Source organism: Acinonyx jubatus, chromosome A3 (assembly GCF_027475565.1).
Source record: "Acinonyx jubatus isolate Ajub_Pintada_27869175 chromosome A3, VMU_Ajub_asm_v1.0, whole genome shotgun sequence".
In the NCBI taxonomy this organism is placed as follows: Eukaryota; Metazoa; Chordata; class Mammalia; order Carnivora; family Felidae; genus Acinonyx; species Acinonyx jubatus.
The window spans coordinates 59,982,311-60,001,137 of NC_069388.1; the positions used below are offsets into that span (position 1 = coordinate 59,982,311).

The 18,827-nt window shown below is 37.7% G+C and overlaps 1 protein-coding gene across 4 annotated transcripts in view; it reads left to right on the forward strand.

The window, feature by feature from the left end:
* MGAT4A (alpha-1,3-mannosyl-glycoprotein 4-beta-N-acetylglucosaminyltransferase A) overlaps positions 1–18,827 on the forward strand; it is a 121,505-nt gene that overhangs the window by 24,162 nt on the left and 78,516 nt on the right. The window lies entirely within an intron of this gene.

The window sequence follows — 18,827 nt, forward strand, 5'->3', positions numbered from 1 at the left end:
GATTTTTGTTTTGTCACTGAGTAGAGCTGTTAAAGCGTTTTCCTAGCAAATTGTGTTTAAGAGTTTAGAGTTTAGAATGGCATGACTCCCCCCCCCCAACCCAGAGGTAATTACACAGAATATTAATCTTTAGGAATTTAGGTTTTATTGCTTTGATTCAGAGGAGGACACTTATAAATCTGGTGACTTTGGTTAAAATAAAACACATTGTCCACGACTGTCTCAAATTTAGTGTGTATCTCTTTTTATTATGGATGTGAAAATCAGACCATTGTCAGTTGTGCTCACTGAAATAATCTTGACATTGAGGAAATCACAGAGGGAGGGTGCATAGGCTTGAGTATATATTTTTGATCTATAACAAAGTTGATTAAGGTAAGCCTAAAGCAAAATTTTTATTGGTAGTTAGAAAATGTAGGTTTGCAGTGTGGAACTTAAGTTACTTTGAAACCATTTTCTATGAGTGAGTCCTGTTGAGAGTCAGATATATCATTGAATGTGTGGACTTCTTGACTTGTAAGAGATGTTTAACTATTTGGATTAGGTCATGGAGAGATCCAGAAAGAATTCCAGAGATTGCAAATGACCAGCCTTACTCTGGAATTAATAAGATTGTGTCTCTTTCCAGAAGTGAGAGACAGGGTGGATGTAGAGGTTATTAAATTCTTAAGATGCTTTTCATGGTTTTCTTTTCCTGAGGAATAATGGCACTGTCATCATTTGGGAGAAATAAGAATCTAGACACCTTGCTTCCCTTGTAGCCTTCCTCCTTGATTTTGGAAAAGTCACTCTAGCTCTCTTGAGACTTTTTTTTAATGGTTTTTAATTTTAATTTTCATTCTACTTTTATGATCATGGAGAAATTTTAAAGATTGGGAGAAGTGCTAGAAGACAAAATGTAGACAAACAGGGTTTTGTTTCTTTTTTAAAGGACAAGAAGGTGGATATTGCTGACTACAGAACTTGGCATTTGGGGACAGACACTTTGTGACGATGAATACTTACAAGAATAAGCAGTGATTGCTAGTAGCCAGCAAAAATGAACTGGGATTTAATCTAGACAATCAACTTCCTAAAGACAGAGACCATTTTCTTATCCCACCCCACCCTTCCCCATTTTAAAAATTTAAAAGTATACATAAAAATATATAGAAGTATTTTCTCTAGATGTTTGTTTGTACTTCCAGTCTTTTCATCTTTAATTAATAAAGCATGGCAGACCTACCTAAAATCTCCCACCTATTTTTTTTCATTTCATCTTTCTATTAATATTTTGAGCAAAGCCCACTATGTCAACTGTGTTTATTATTCATCCTTTTTCATTCCTTTCTTGCTTATTTTGGATCAATTAAGTATTTTTCCATTTTCTCCCTATGTTAATTTAGAGGATACATACTCTTTTTAAAAAATTGAGATACAATTCAAATACCCTAAAATTAACCATTTTAATTTTTTTAGGCTTATTTATTTAGAGAGAGAGTACGCACAAGTGGGGGAGGAACAGAGAGAGAGAGGGGGAGAGAGAGAGAATCCCAAGCAGGTTCCACACTATCAGCACAGAGCCTGATATGGGGCTTTAGCTCATGAACTGTGAAATCATGACCTGAGCCTAAATTAAGAGTCAAATGCTTAACTGACTGAGCCACCCAGGAGCCTCTAAAAGTAACCATTTTAAAGTATGCTAGTCAGTGTCTTTAATATATTCATGAAGTTGTGCAAACATCACCACTAATTCCAGAACATTTTTGTCAACCCAGAAGAAAACCCTGTACTTGTTAGCAGTCACTTTTCATTCTGTCTCCCCTCCCCCCACACCTGTATTTCACCTTTGCCCCCTACCTTGATCAAGGTAAACATATCATGTTTGTGTACTCTTCTAATCCAGTTTTTATACATTGATTTATGTATATAAATTGTATGTATAAGTGTGTCTGTATATAGGTGTGTGTTTAAAATGTTTACACAAATAGCTTTATGATGTATATTTACTAGTACTATGCAAATATTCTGTATTCATAAAAACATCTTGAACTTTTTTTCTCACATCATTTCAGTGTTTCTGGGGAAGGACATCCGCTAGAAATCCCTACTCTACCATTTTCGCTGATGTCACACTATAGCCACTTTTTATACCATTCTGTTCTCTAGTTCCCAGCAAGATTCTGGTCCAAGTTATTCTAAAGTGGGCATATAACATTTTCATCCTTGTTCATTCAAGAGCCTGTCTTTTAGAGGTTAGGTCATGGCATGGCAGATGTGAATTTTTTGTCCTTACACACTTGATAGGTAATGGTTGGGACATGACATCAAACCCTCTGTGTTATCGTCAGTCTCTTCAACATCCACATTGTATTTCTCATTTTCAGTGTTTGGGTACCCTTGGTTCTTGGTATCTAGTAATAGGAATTTTATTGTTGATTTTCATTAATTTCAGATTATTCAGTGATCACATAATCAGTTGGGTGACCATAAATAACATTTTCAATGGACATTATTTATTTCCTCTGCAATTAGGGTGATGATATAATGTCCAGCTTGAGGCACTTGAGAGTAAAGGGAGTGCTGTTAACAATTACAGTGGGGTAATGGTTGTAAATTGGAACTGTCTTGAGCAAAGAAATATGTAGTAAAGTGAAAGACCGTGATAGACAGTGATTGGCCATGTTTGGACAGAACAGGGAAACTGATTCACTTGTGCTGGGAAGTGATAGCTCAGTGATCTCAAGCCATCATTCAGAATCATTGTGAACCTGTGTACCTGAGAGAGTGCATGATCCAGAGTATGAATCAAACATGTGAAACCAGCACAGGATTGCAATCAGTGCTTTAGGAAGGAAGTATAAAGAGTGAGGAGAGGGGAAACATTTCCTGAGGTGGTGGCAAGCATTTGTTGAAGCAATAATGAAAGGAAGTTCTCTTTTAGTGTGTTGATTAAGCTCTAGAAGGTTAATGAACTCTCTTCTCAAGGGAAATGAGTTTTGCCCTTTCTGAACCAATTGGACACAAGAGTAAAGATAACGTGGGTTTCCTTATCAGAAAACTAAGATTGATGATAAAGGAGAAATAAGACACTCTAAGATGTCATCCTGTCACCTTCCTTAAAGAAAGTTTCTTCTTGCATGTGAATTGTTCTATGTTCTTTTGGTGGACTCTATAGAAGTTAATATGCTAAACTATCTTAGTGGTTAAACTGCTACAGTAGTGAATTAGATCTTGAGGGAAATGTCAGTTACAGGGTATTAGGGTTTTACAGGCATTGTGCTCTTGGATTTGTTAGTAGCTTTCTTCATATTGCTCCTTTTGCTCTCTTTAGCTTAGTTAAATCATTCATTTAGCTAGTGTTTGAGTGTATACAAGGTACTGTTCGACTAGGCACTGGTGATAGAGTGGTAAACAAGATAGTCTTTGTGACAGCAAGGATATCACCTGTTTATAAAGATGCTAAGGGTGGAGGCAGGGAGTTACCCAATAATATTTGAGCAACTGAACAGACTATTTTGGATAGCAGTGAATACTGACACTAAGATAAGCAAATGTGATGGAGAATGCCAGAGGTAGGAATGAAGGCTATTAAGATACAGATAGTCAGAGAAGGCCTTTCTGAGTAGGTGGCAGTTTCGTTGAGGCCTAAATGATAAGCCAAAGCAGTAGAGTGAAGAGGGAGTCTTAGCAGTAGGAATACCAGGTGTGAAAGTGCTGAGGTAAGAATGCGCTTGGCATGTTGAAGGAACACAAAATCAGTGCGGGTAGAGCCTAGTGTGGGGGGTATGGCAGAGATGGGCATCAAGAGTTCTGTGATAAATTTGAGATGCTTAGGCTAGAAATACAGATTTTAGTATTATCAGCATGCAGATGAAATTTAAAGTCCTAGGAATGGATGAGATAATTTACAGGATTGAGCCCTGTCAACTCTATCTTTGAGGTCAAGTAGAAGAGGAGAAGCAGTTGGTGAAGTAGGAAGAATGTTAGGACATTGTAATCCCAAAGAAATCAATTGAGGGAAGTGTTTCAAGAAGGAGAAAAGTGGTCGGTCACGTAGGATGCTGCTGAAAGCTTGTGTGATGTGAGGACAGATCAGTTTTGTGTACAACTCTCATTTCTAATTCTGACATCTCACTGGTCTCCAGGGTTTAGCTCACCTTCATCTCCTAAGTTGTCACCATCCTGAGTACTTACTAGTACCCCAAAAGTGTTGTGTTTCTTACTCTCACAATGTTCCTCCCCTGACCCTCTTTGCCATAGCCTTGCCTTTCCTGTACACTTTAGCTTAACCGCCTTAGCTTCCCCATGATCTCTAGCTTTCCCTTTGACCCGTCATGGCATCTCCTTGCCAGCATGTCATCTGTGTTCCATGGTGGCCAAGAACTAGTCTTGGAGCTGAGTACAGAAATACCCTCAGCCTCCTGTCAGTATCTCCCAGGGTGTTGCATCCTGGTACCTCCTCATTCTCTCTTTCCAACTCCATTCTCTGAGTACTGTGATCACCACCTTTCTGTGGTTGTTTCTCCTCGGCTTCTTATTAAACGGAGTGGGTCTTCTGGTTCTACTTTCTAGGTCCTTCAGTTAAAGCCATGGTATTGCTATCTGTTTATGTGTTTTGTACTTTTCCTTTAAGTAAGGTTCACACCCAGTGTAGAGCCCAATGTGGGGCCTGAACTCGTGATGCTGAGATCAAGAGTCAGATGCTTAGGGGCACCTGGGTAGCTTAGTCAATTGAGCATCAGCTCTTGATTTCTGCTCAGATCATGATCTCATGGTTGGTGAAATTGAGCCCCATGTCAACGCTGCGCTGACAGCATGGAGCCTGCTTGGGATTCTCTCTCTCTCTCTCTCTCTCTCTCTCTCTCTCTCTCTCTCTCTCTATCTCTATCTCTCTTTCTCTCTGCTCCTCCCCTGCTCATGCTCGCTCACTCTCTCTCCTTCTCTCAATAAGTAAATAAACATTAAAAAAAAAAAAGATACGCTTAACCGACTGAGCCCTGCTGTGTTTTGTGGTTATAAATTAAATAACATTTTTATTAAAGTGTAATATGCTTGTAGTTAATAAAATATATGATTACCCTCAAAGGTTATATTGAAAGAATGGTATCCAGCTTCATTTCTCTGTACTGTCCTAGTCTCATTTCCTAGAAGTGGCTATTTTTAGTACTTTTGGCTGTTCTTTCTGATATTGCCATATTTATAAATGACATATGTATGTTATTATTTCTTGATTTTTAAAAAATTTTAGATATAATCTATGGACTTTCTATTATAGATGAGCATTTGGCTCTTAGTCTCTTTTTCTTTTGCCATCAGAAATCTGTTGAGCCTCAACTCCACTATTTCCATTTTGTTTTATAATTTCTACCTCTTTATTTTCTCTGTTCATTACATCAGTTTTATCACACTTTCCTTTAATTCTCTAAATGTGGTTTTATTTGGTTCTTTTTTAGTAGTTGTTTTGAAGTCTTCATCTGATAAATCCAACATCTGGGAATACTCAGAGATCATTTCTATGGACTGCTTTTTAATTGCCCCTCTCCAATTATGGGTCACTCTTCCTTTTTTCTTTGCATGTCTTGTAAATACATGTTGACCACTGTATATTTTAGATAATATATTGATGCAACTCTAGATTTTTTTTTTTTTTTTTTTAATCACTGATGGTGGTGGTGGTTTTGCTTGCTCATTTGTTCAGTGACTTGGTTGGGTTAAATCTCCAAAGTCTGTCTGTCCCATGGTATGTGACTACTGATCTCTATGTTTTTATTTTGATTTGTTTTTATTTTTAAGCGCACAGAATAGTGTTCAGTCAAAGACCGATCAGGGTTTGGAGTCAAACACTTTGAGCCAGTAAGACCTCTATTCTCTGCTGATGGGTGCATGTGGGCTGTGGAGCAGTCCTACTTTGGGCTGTTTTCAAGTCAGCTCTGGCTTTACTTTCCTCTTGCTTCTATTTCAGTTCTTCTGTGTGTGTCCATGGGTTTTGTCAGTTAGGCACGTGTGGGTAGCTTGGGCCTGCTCTGGTCTCTGTTGTGCGTGCTCATAGCCTACAATCAACCTGAACTGTGAACAGCTTTTTAAGCTCCCTCTCACTAACTCCCTAGAACTCCGTGTTAAGTCTCCTTAAGTCTGCCAGTGCTTGCTCCATTTGGTACAGTAGCCTCAGGCTAGCAGAGCCACTGGTCCACCCTTTCATTTGCCTCAGAGATTGCCACTTTGACCTGTAGTCCCAATCAAGTGAGTCCCCTCTGGCAATGACAGTGAATCTGCTGGTTTCAAGGTCTGCCCCCTCCTTGTTGAACTTCTGAAGTAATATAGCTGAGGTGGGATGAGGCAGCTCCTGGCAAGAAAGCCACATACTTACGCTGTTCTTACCCAAAGTGCAGTTTTTTTCATGAATAAACGCTTCTCAATTTGTTGTATGTCTCTGGTTGATTGCCAGAGCACCGAAATGGTTGTTTTTGACTCGTTTGGCTAGCTTTATAGTTGCTCTTGGGGAAGAGAAATCTGTGGACCTCCTCCATCTGTTGCGCTAGAAGTTAGAAGTCCCCTGGGCATTTTTAAAAAGTCCGTCAGGTGATTCTGATTTGCAGGCAGGCTTGAGACCCATTATACCTAGGATTCTCCAAACTCGTATAAATACGTACACATAAAATCATGGTGTAAAGTGTTTGCCATAGTGAATTTCTAAAAAAAGAAAAGTCTTTAGTATCTGAGGTATTATAAATAAGGACCTAATGTTAAAATAGGACCTGAAGGGGGTTAGAATATAGACCTAAATTCTGCCAGGTAGGCCAGCTGCCTTTCTTGTTTATGTATTAAAGTTGGCAGATTTAGCCCTTGGGCTTGGTGTGGTATTATTTTATGTTCAGCTTAGTTGGCTACCATCCATTTCCTAAAACACTTTCCTAATCTAATTTTTCCAGGTTGGAAAGCTGCTTAAGCATGTGCTGTGTTCAGAGGTTGTCTGGAAATCTACGCTTGACGTATTCTTAACTCTGAAAGGATATTATTCATGGTTGACATATTAGAGGAGGGCTAAATTGAGAACACTGGATTATTACAGAACATTAGCTAACTGAATTTTTTGTGATGCTTTCGAAAGACTGCCAGCCAGGCTTTGGGGATATGAGTAATTGTCTAGTTCTGGGCTCCATTGTTTAATGAAGTACATGGATAAAGTGCATTGCACCCTTAAACCGGCAGTAGACAAGAATAGCATAAAAAAAAGCTAGCATATCACTCTTATTTAATAGAATATAAATGCATGGAAATGTGAAAATGCTGGTCAACAGAATCTATCTAGCAGGTAGAGCTGTGTTAACATTTTTGATATATTTTCCTTCATTTTTCTGGACTGGTGATTCTCAAAGTGTGGTTCAAGGACATGAGTCCCAACACCTTTTCAGGAGGTTCATGAAATCAAGACTATTTTTGTAAAAATACTACTTATTTGGTTATTTGCCTTTTTTATTCTCAAAAGAGCAGAAGCAGATATGAGAATTCAGCTGTATTTTGTTAAGACAGACATTAAAGAGATTTGAGCAAATGTCACTCTATTAAATGTTTTTGGTTTAGAAAATAGTTATTTTTGGCAAAATATGTTATTTATGTTAACATGTAGTGGGTTTATTTTTTAAGGAATTTTAAATATTTTACATGTTAATTGGTTTTAATTTCTAATATGGGAAGTGTTGGTATAATTCACATAAAAGGTCTTTTGGGGTCCTCTAATTTTTGAAAAATTTTGTAAAGGGGTTCTGAGACCAAAAAGTTTGAGAGCTACTATGCTAAATATAATGTAATTGGCATCATATTGGGAGTGTTGGATAGCTCACATTTTTGCTTAATATGTCACAGATGTTTCCCATGTCATTATTTTTATTGGGTCCATAACATTCTTTTATATAATTACCATCACTAGCTTAACCTTGTAAATAATGCTGACAAATTTTGCACATGTCAGTTTATGATAATTTTCCTTTTAATTTAAGAGGATTTGCAGCTCGCTGGCATAGCTACTTATTACCTAGCATTCTACAAGGCATTGACATGAAAAAATCTAAAATGTGATTCCTGCTGTAAGGAGAGTTAACAACAGATCTGAGACTGCTTATTATTAGAAAGACCTGCTTCCAAGGCTGGACCTTCGCTCACATCTGGTAACTTGCCTGGTAAACACTGATATAAAACTGACCCTACATTGTAAGAGTGGTTTATTGTGCCTGAATTATTTATACAAGCAATTTGGTTTATGCTGAACACCTGCTTTCCTTATTAGAGTCAGGAATTTTGGTATGTGCTAGGCAGAGAGCTTACCTACATGACCAGCCTCCAATAACAACCTTGGACACTGAGTCTCTAATGAGCTTTACTGGTGGACAACACTTTGCATGTGTGTCAAAATTCATTGCTAGCAGAAGTAAGTGCCTCCTGTACCACTCTGTTGGGAGAAGTGCTGGATGCTTGTATCTGGCTGCTTTCAAGACTTTTTGTCTCTAGTTTTCTGAAGTTCATTTATGGTGTTTCTTGGTATAGATTTCTTCGGGTTTATCTTTTTTGGAATTTTCTCAGCTTCTTACGTCTTAATGTATGTTCATACCTTTTACCAAATTTGGGATATTCTAGCCATTACTTTTTCTAATACTTTTTCCACTCCACTGTCTTGGTGTTTTCCCTCTGGGACTCTGTTGACAAGAATGTTAGATTTTAGATCTTTTGTTACAGTTTCAAAGGTCCCTGACACTCATAAAAATTTTTTTCCAGTCTCTTTTCTCTTTGTTGTTCAGATTGGGCAATTTTGGTGGTCTTTCTCAAAATTCGCTCATACTGTCTTCTGTCTTCTTCATTCTGCTATTGAGCCCACACATTAAATTTTTTATTTCAATTATCATATTTTCTGTTCTAAAATTTCATTTGTTTCTATAATTTTTATTTTGTATTTCTTTGTGTAGGGTTTCTTTCTTTCTTTCTCTTTTTCATTTGTTTAATCTGCCCATGGAAACATTTTTATGATGGCTGCTTTCAAATCCTTATCAGATAATTCCACCATCTGTGTCATCTTGGTGATGGCATGTATTCGTTATCTTTTCTTTTTCTTTTTTTTTTAATTTTTTTTAATGTTTATTTATTTTTGAGACAGAGACAGAGCATGAACTGGGAGGGTCAGAGAGAGAGGGAGACACAGAATCTGAAGCAGGCTCCAGGCTCTGAGCAGTCAGCACAGAGCCGGACGCGGGGCTGGAACTCACGGACCATGATACCATGACCTGAGCTGAAGTCGGACGATCAACCGACTGAGCCACCTAGGTGCCCCGTATCTTTTCTTTTTCAAGTTGAGATTTTATTGATTCTCAGTATGATGGGTGATTTTCAGCTGTATCCAGGGCATTTTAGATATTATGTTATGAGACTCTGGGCCTTGTTTAAGTTGTCTGTCTTAGCTGGCCTTCTCTTACACGATTTTTTGGGGGGAAGTTGGAGTGCCACTTTATCACTGCCAGCTGAGGATAGAAGTCCAACCTCCTTACTTTCCCTCTGTTGATACCCATTAGGAAGGGGCATCTCATTTCTGCTGTGCAAGGGTAGGAGGTTGGTTCCCCATTAGGCGTCTGGTGACGCCACTCTGGTTGGCAGAGGGGGAGGAACCTGTCACTACTTTCCATTTGGCCTCCACTGATATTTCATTGTGGGGGGCACTTTACTGTTGAAGGGTAATGAAAGTCCTGGCTCTTCGTACATTTTTTTCTGATATGGCCCGTGTATGTGTGAGTGTGTGTGTGTGTGGGGGGGGGGGGGCTTTGTTACAGTTGGATAGGGGTGGAAGTCTAGACTCCCCAATTCGCTTTTGCTAGTGAGGTAGGGATTGGACCATGGTGGTTTTCATGGTGTTTGGTCAGGAATATAGTGGTTATTGTCTAAAAGGTTTCTCCCTTGCTAGGTTGTCCCATCCTTAGTCCTTTTTAGAGAGAGTGGGTTTTTCTTGGGATGTTTTTGTGTGCTCCTGTTTGTGTTTCCTGGATGGTGGCTTCTCCAGTACTCTGTCTGGAATATATGAGGCAAAAAGAAAACTCAAGAGAACTCACTATTGTGTCGTTCCTTAGGTTCCATTGTCCCTTCTATCTTCTGACTTCTGTACACCTTTAAGAACCTTCCTTGTGTTTGTAATATGTAATGTCCAGGGTTTTTGTTATACTTAGTGGAAAGAATAGGGAGATGTCTATTTTGATCTGTAACTGGAGTCTTGATCTTGAACTTGACAGAATTCATTTATGATGTTGTCATCTGAAGAGTCCTAGTCTGAGATTTTACTTTTATAATCCATTTCACCAACAGTGAGTTTAGGGTAATATTACCTGTCTCTGCATTCATTTTCTGATTTATCTAGTAATTGTGAAATGTTTTCCTGTCAGTTTCCTTTTTGTTGTTGTTGTTGCCATTATGGTTACAGGAAGGAAAAATCCTAACTTCTCAATTGTTTTCAGTGAAGTTTACAAAAGACTACAAAGTTAGTGTTTCCAAGCGAGTGAACTGTATTTATGTCAATTGGACAAAAAAAAGTTCTCAGTAATTCAAAATAAAGACAACAGAAAAGTTGGGGATATTTCTGGGTGGATAGGGGGAACATGAATAATAGGAAAGAATAAAGAGGTGAAAGATGTGAAGTTTGTGGATGATAATGAGAAGTGCAGAAAGAAACATAGAAAAATTTGAAAAGAGTTTTGCAGAAAAGTATTAGGAAAGGTAGATAATAAGGAACAGAGGAAAGTGAAGAGAAGGAAGAAAACATGAAATAAAGCATAAAAGGAATAACCAGATCTAGTGAGGGAGATACAGAAAGTGGACACGACGTTTGCTGGTAGGGCTAGTCCATAGTGTAGGGTTGCCTAGTGATTAGTATCCTGCTTTTTATTTTTTATTTTTTAAAGGTATATAAGTATGTATTTATTTTCTATTTAAATTTTATGCTTTTTAAATAAAGGTGATTCTAATGTAGAATAAATGCTCTGTCTTGAGGGATTTTTTTTTAAAATAGTAAATACTAATATTTTTATTCTGGCATAAAGCAGTATATTATACATTAACTTACAGAAAACGTATTTTACGTACAATTGTAAAGAAACTGCTGCACAGATAACTCCAATGTAAAAATGGATTGTATTTTAAAAGTTCATTGAGTTTGATACTTCATGGGAAAATACATACCATTGTATCTTTTGGAATACAAATTTTTTGTTTTGGGAATAAAGCAACACCTCTTTGGAAAAGTGTCTGCCAGTAAGTTTAAGTACTTAAGGAAAAGAGTTCATGGCTGTCTGATAATTTTTACTCCAAGCTCCTTATAGCTTTCTGAATTTTTAAAAATCAGGTTTAATAGAATCATGGTCAATATAATTTAGTAAAGAACAGTTATAAACATATGGCTAAGTATACTCTAGTAAGCATTATCTTAAGTTATGCAATTTATTGTTTTTTCATCTCATTTCACTATGATAATGGAATTTAGAACTTTATGATAATTGCTAAAGAGAGATTTCCCTTACCTCAGGGAAATCAAGGAAAATGATTTGTAGCTATTTAATGGGAAACTACATCTAAGAGTGTGTTGTAATAGGTATATGCAGCATCATTTGATTATCTTAAGGTGTTGTGCTTTATTTATATGATCAGTGGATAGATTTTAACTTATTAAGCCTTTACCTGAAAGTCTGTTTTGAATGATATTGTTAATGATTATACTACTTGGAAACAGTGATTGTATTCCAGAAAACTTCTCACCCATAGCTTCTCTGGTATTCATTCACTAGTTAGGATTCTGTTTTGTAAGCATAGTGAAAACATTATGTAAGGGAACAGAGGAATTTTACTCTTTGTTTTAATCTAAATAAAGTATATGATTTTGTGTATCAATGGGCTCCATTTTCCCTTTGAGTTTAGAAGGGTGCTGCAGGTTTAATCCGTGCTTGTATGGTAGATCCTGACTGGAATACTCTAGGGACATTGAATGGTCTTGTTAATTCTACATAATTCTTAAGAGGTCCTTGGAAATAGGTGTCCACCGAATATTTTAAAATATGTCTATGCCCCAAGTATAATCTTGAGGATTATGTCCTGAACATTTTAATGCTCCCTTCTCTCCCTGGATCTCTTAACATGTAAGCCAGAGAGACGAGAAGCAGCTAGTGCATATTGGAGCAGAACCACACAAATGTCCAGGCTGCCTGAGTCTAGACCTACTTTGAGGACAGTATTGGCTTAATGCTGTTCAGTGGGTAGCTTAGCATCACCTTGGAGCTTGTTAGAAATTCTTCTTTTTTTATTATTTTTTTAATTAAAAAAATTTTTTTTAATGTTTACTTATTTTTGAGACAGAGGGAGACAGAGCACGAGTTGGGGAGGGACAGAGAGAGAGGGAGACACAGAATCTGAAACAGGCTCCAGGCTCTGAGCTGTCAGCACAGAGCCCGATGCGGGGCTTGAACCCACGAACTGTGAGATCATGACCTGAGCCAAAGTCAGACACTTAACTGACTGAGCCACCCAGGTAACCCGGAGCTTGTTAGAAATTCTTAAGTACCATGTTAGACCTACTGGAATCAGAATCTCTTGAGGTGGGGGTCCAGAATTTTGTGTTTTAACAATCTGTGTTTTAACAATCCAAGTAGTAATGTTAGAGCAGTAATGTTAGAGAATAAGATACTTAGTCTTGTTTGTAACTTTTAGCTGTCCATTCTAATTAGAATTCAAATTCATTTCATCCTCTGTCTTTTGGACTCCTATTCACTATGTCTTTTGGCTTTTCTAGACCAGTTCTTTTTTTTTTTTTTTTTTTTTTTTAATTTTTAAAAATGTTTGTTTATTTTTCAGAGAGAAAGAAAATGCAAGCAGGGGAGGGGCAGAGAGAGAGAGGGAGACACAGAATATGAAGCCAGTTCCAGGCTCTGAGCTGTCTGCACAAAACCTAACATGGGTCTCGAGTTCATGAACTGTGAGATCATGACCTGAGCCAAAATCGTACACTTAACCTACTGAAGTCACCTAGGCTCCCCTTTTCTAGACTAGTTCTAAACCCTTTCTGAATCCAGTTCTTTTATTTTTTAAGAGATTTTTAAGTAGGAAATTGCCCATAATTTCATCTGGGCCTTCTTCCTTTTAAAAAATGGTTGCATAAGAATGGTAAATGTGCAATGAAATGTTTTTCAAAGGCAATGACTTCCTGAAAAATAAAGCTTGTTAAATTGTGGAATCTATTACTAAGGGAGCTCCTCGCTCATATATGTGTATGTATGTCACACACACACACACACACATACACACACACACACACACATACATATATATATTTTAATATTTGTGTGAAGTAGTTCATTGTAGTATTAAAGGACAGAGGGATGGACCAGATGACTTATCAACATTCTTTCCAGTGCCAGGATTTTATTGTTTAATATATATTAAAATTAAGAAATTTAAAAGTGGGTTTAATTTTTGGTAATTTTAAGTTTAACATAAGCCAGTTTTTGTTTTTATTTTAATTTGAGAATGAGACAGAGCAAGGGAAGGGTGGAGAGAGAGGGAGAGAGAGAATCCAAAGCAGGCTCCACACTGTCAGCACAGAGCCATATACAGGGCTTGAACTCATGAACTGTGAGATCATTTCTTGAGCCAAATCCAAGAGTCAGATGCTTAGCCGACTGAGCCACTCAGAAGCCAGTTTTTAATGTTGGCTCATAGAACTCAGTAGTATCCCCCACATCTTGCTAATAAAAAAGTACTATTGTTTGAAAATGAACTTTTTTGTTCTGTTTTTATATATAATATACTGGGTTTTAGTTTATAGCACCTTTTTGTTTGTGTTAATTTTTCATCTATACTGTTTATACATTTTTTTAATTGTTGAGTCCAAAGCTGTTATTTTTAAATTGTTGAACCATATAAAATTGCCATTTTTGTTAAAAATAATCAAATATCAGCGATTTCATATGGTTCAACCTAATAAGTCTTTGAAGACCTAAAGATACACTTTTACTGGAAAACTGGCTTGATTATTTGATTTGAAGGAATTAAAGTGGTTTCTCTGGAAATTTTGTATGTTTCAGAATCTTAGGTTCACAGAACATGATTTGTACTTTCATTGTCTAATCTGGATATATAATTTTCTACAGTTAAAAAGATTCGGGTCACCTGGGTGGTTCAGTCAGTTGAGTGTTTGACTATTGATTTCGGCTCAGGTCATGATCTCGTGGTTTGTGAGTTCAAGCCCTGAGCTGACAGTGCAGAGCCTGCTCGGGATTCTCTCCCTCTCCCTCTCTCTCTTCCCCTGCTTGTATGCTCTCTCCCTCTCTCTCTCTCTCAAAATAAATAAACTTACAAAAAAAAATTTTTAAGTTAGGTTCTGTCTACAATAAAACAAAACAAACAGAACTAGGCATTTCCTGGTAAGATGATAATATAAGAGTTTCCCACACCATCTTGCCATGTCCCCTCCCCCATAGAAACTGATTGAAATGATTAAAGAAAAGCAAAAAAAAAAAAGGAATTGTGCTAGTAATGTTGAAAACAGAGAATTGTCAAACACGTAATCACAAATTTGAAGAAACTGTTTTTATGTTATACTAAAGTGTGAACTTCTGGGATGATACACTACTCTCCTCAAGGGAGCAGTATAGTACTATGGGAAATATAGGTGGAGAAAATTCTAGAAGTCACTAGTGAGCCTGTGTTTGGGGAGATGATGGAGGATGGACTGCACAGGAGGGCTGTGTAAAGATCATATGTAACTCCTTTCTGTTTGGAGGAGCCAACAGCGTTCTGTGGTATTCCTGGCAGGACTAGCTCAAGGCTTTACACCACACATACTCTTTTTCACTGACATGGCTTTCTGGCTGGAGTATGGACTTGCTCTGATGTCATGGAGAGAACCCTTTGAATGCGGAAGGGTGGAGTTAGAAACAAAGGATGGATGTGAGAGATGGGAAATGACCCAGTTGGAACCCTTTCATAGCTGTGGACTTTGGGCTAAGAGCAGCAGTAGTATCTGGCCCTGAAAGAAGATACTTAGGACTCTATCCAGTACTTCATGGGCCCAAGGGATCTTTTCACAAGCATGGCCAGGTCATCTGAAAGCAGAACAGCACTTTGGAATTAGGGTTGGGAGTATTTATCCATTGGTACCGTTACTCTCTTTACTTGGTGAAGCTGGCCTCTGGGAAGTTGGTTTCAAAAAGTACCAAGAAAATGTAGGGACAGAGACTGCCCTCAAGTCCATATCCCATCTTCCCACTCAAGAGCTGCTAAAAGACCTAACCTGTATGTCATCCGGTCCCTCCTGCTTACTTTTTAAAAACTTACATTTTTAAGTTTATTTATTTAATTATTTTGAGAGAGGGGGAGGGGAGAGAGAGAGGGGTACAGAGGATCCGAAGCAGGCTCCATGCCAATAGCAGAGAGCCTGATGCGGGTCTCCAACTCATGAACTGTGAGATGATGACCTGAGCCGAAGTCAGACACTTAACCGACTTTAAGGAGCCCCTTGAAAACTTATTTTTAAAAAAGTTTCAACTGAAGAAGAGTTACAAGGGTAGTACAAAATGACTTTTCTATACATATCATCTGTTATGAACATAACCTTTCTATCAATTTGTTGATAGTTTCTTTTCAGAACCATTTGGGAGTAAATTACAGAAATCATGCCTTTTTACCCCTAAATAATTTAATGTTTATTTCCTAGGAACAAGGAATTCTGTTTAAGTACTACAGTATAAGGATCATACTTAGGGAATTTAACATTGGCACAGTATCTACTGTATATTCTGTTATTTTTTCCGGTAATGTTCTTTGTAGCATTTAGTTTGTCCAGTCTAGGATTCAGTCCATGGCTGTGCTTTGCATTTTGTTGTCATGACTCCTTTAGTCTCTTAATCTGTGATAGTTCCTAGTAAGCCTTTGTCTTTGATGACCTTGACATTTTTTATAATACAAGCTTTTTGTTTTGTACATTATCTCTCAGTTTGGATGTGTGTGATGTTTCCTTGAGATTAGATTCAGATCATGCATTTTTTGGCAGGAATGCCACATAAATGAGGTGTGTCCTCTGTGCATCATATCAGAGGCACGTTGTATCTGTTTTCTGGGTGCTGACATGAACTTTGATCACATAAGTTAGATATCTGGCAGGTTTCTTCATAGTAAAGTTAGCATATTTTTCCTTTTGTAAATTAATAAGTACTTTGTAGGGAGATACCCTGAGGTGACATACATACCCCATTTGTTCCTCAGAAAACTTTGATCTGCTGGTTTTAGCATCCATTTTTGATTCTTGCCTGAATCAGTTATTACTATGATAGTTGTAAAATGGTAATTTTCCAACATCCATCATTCCTTCTACATTTATTAGCTTGCATTCTACTAAAAGAAACACATCTCCCTCACCTGTTAATTTTTGTTTATTATTTTATTAATGTTTATTTTGAGCGAGAGAGCAGGGGACGGGCAGAGGGAAAGGGAGAGAGAGAACCCAAAGCAGGGGTTGAGAGCTGAGAGCACAGGGCCAGACGCGGGGTTTGATCCAATAAACCATGAGATCATGACCTGAGCCTAAATCAGGAATTGGATTCTTAACTGACTGAGCCATCCAGGTGCCCCTCATTTATTATTTATATGGATTCTTATTTTATTCAATAGGTTATAAGCTATTACTGTCAATATTTGTTTTGGTACTTAAGTTGTCTCTAATTTGGCCAATAGGGGCCCATTAAGTACCATGCTGTGCCCTTTTGACAAGTCCTGTCTTTTTGTAAATAACATTTTCTTAGTTTACACCAAATTGTTTCAGGTTCATCTTAAAGTTACTTCTCCAGAGAGTTCTAATTCTCTTTTGGGCAGATGATGTCAAGAAACCACTATCTCAGCACTGTGTAAGTGTTAAGAAGAGGATTTTAAATTGCTCATGTAAAGAGGGAAGAACTGAGAGGAAGTTTACTCATGCTAATTTTGGACACAGCCTGCTTGGTGTAATTGGCCCTTATCCACACTGTCCAGACCTGGCAGTCTACACTGTTTTAATTCCTGTAGCCTTCTAGTGTGTTCTGATCTCAGAGCATATTCCCCTTTATTATTTATTTATTGTTTGTTTGTTTGTTTTGACTCTTCAGAAACATCTCTCCTGTAGATGAATTTTAGAGTCACGTGTCAAAAGTCATATACCAAAAAAGTTTCAGTGTTCTTTTGAAAGATATTGAATTGAATTTATAATTAAACTTAGGGTAGAATTTATCTTTTTTTTTTACAAGTTTGAATCTTCTCGCTTAGGATTGAGAGATGACTTCGTTAACTCTTCCATTAGAGGTTTCAGTAAAGGGTTTGTAGTTTTCATCATATGAATCTTATAAAATTTTTTTTAATGCTTGTTTATTTTTAAAAGACAGTGTGAGCAGGTTAGGGACAGAGAGGGAGACACAGAATCTGAAGCAGACTCCAGGCTCTGAGCTGTCAGCACAGAGCCCGATGCAGGGCTCAAACTCACAAACTGCAAGATCATGAACTGAGCTGAAGTCGGACTCTTCACCGACGGAGCCACCCAGGTGCCCCCATCATATGAATCTTGCATATCTCTTGTTAAAATTCTTTTAGTTTTTGTTAGAGTATAATTGTTTATAGTTTTGTGTTTGTGAATAGTATCTTTTTAACATTTCTTTTATTATGAATATATGCATACGGACATGCGCCTAAACTATGAATGTATAGTGATGAATTTTTTTGAACCACTACCCAGAGCAGTCAATAGGACCTAGCTGGCACTCTGAAGCTCCTTATATGCCCCTCCTAATCACAGCCTTCTTTTTCCTTTCTTCCCTCCTAAAGCCAGCAAGTTAAGGAGAATATAGCTGCTTATATGGTGATTGTTCAATGTGTGGAAGAATGACAATTGAGCAGGGCAGACTTTTTTTCCCTGACACAGAATTCTGAAGAGATGTTTATTGTGTGAGCTTTTGTGTAAGGGACAAGGAACAAGATAATTGCCTGTTGTTAAGAATATCTTTATAACCGTGCAGATTTATTTTTTTTAGGTCTGTTTCTTATTGAGTCTGTCCTTGAAGAAGGCAGAGATAATAATATTAAATAAAAAGTAGTCTTTCTAAGGTGTGTTTTGTTTAGATATCAAAATAGTAGCCTTGGATTATCCAGCTTGATACAGAAGTTGAAAACCATTGTTCTGGTTTCTCTTAGTTTAATGAGCTTGTAGAAATTGCTCATACTACTCCTATATCCCTCAACTACCTTTCAGCATTGCTGATCAAAATTAATGAATGGTTTGTCCTCCACCATCTCTTAGATTTTGATGTCAGATTCAGTCCTTAGGCATCGTCTCACTGTGCACTTTGTCTCTGAGCTGTCTGATACTGTTGTTTCAATGCCTGCATTTATCCTCATGAAATCCACTTTTATTTCCCAAACCAGGTTTTCCTGACCTGTGATTCTCTCAAATTAAAATGGATGACTGTTAACTGGAGTCATTTTACACCTGCCTAATAAGTTTTAGAAATAAGGAATTAAAAAAAATTTTTTTTGTAATGTTTGTTTATTTTTGAGAGAGAGAGACAGAGCATGAGTGGGGGAGGGGCAGAGAGAAAGGGAGACACAGAATCCAAAGCAGGCACCAGGCTGTGAGCTGTCAGCACAGAGCTGAACGCAGAACTCGAACCCACTGACCAGGAGGTCATGACCTGTGCCAAAGTTGGACACTTAACCGACTGAGCCACCCAGGCGCCCCTAGGAATCAGGAATTTGACCAAAGTCTGGCCTAGGGAAATCTTTGCAGAATTGGAAGTACAGAGGAAAAAGCC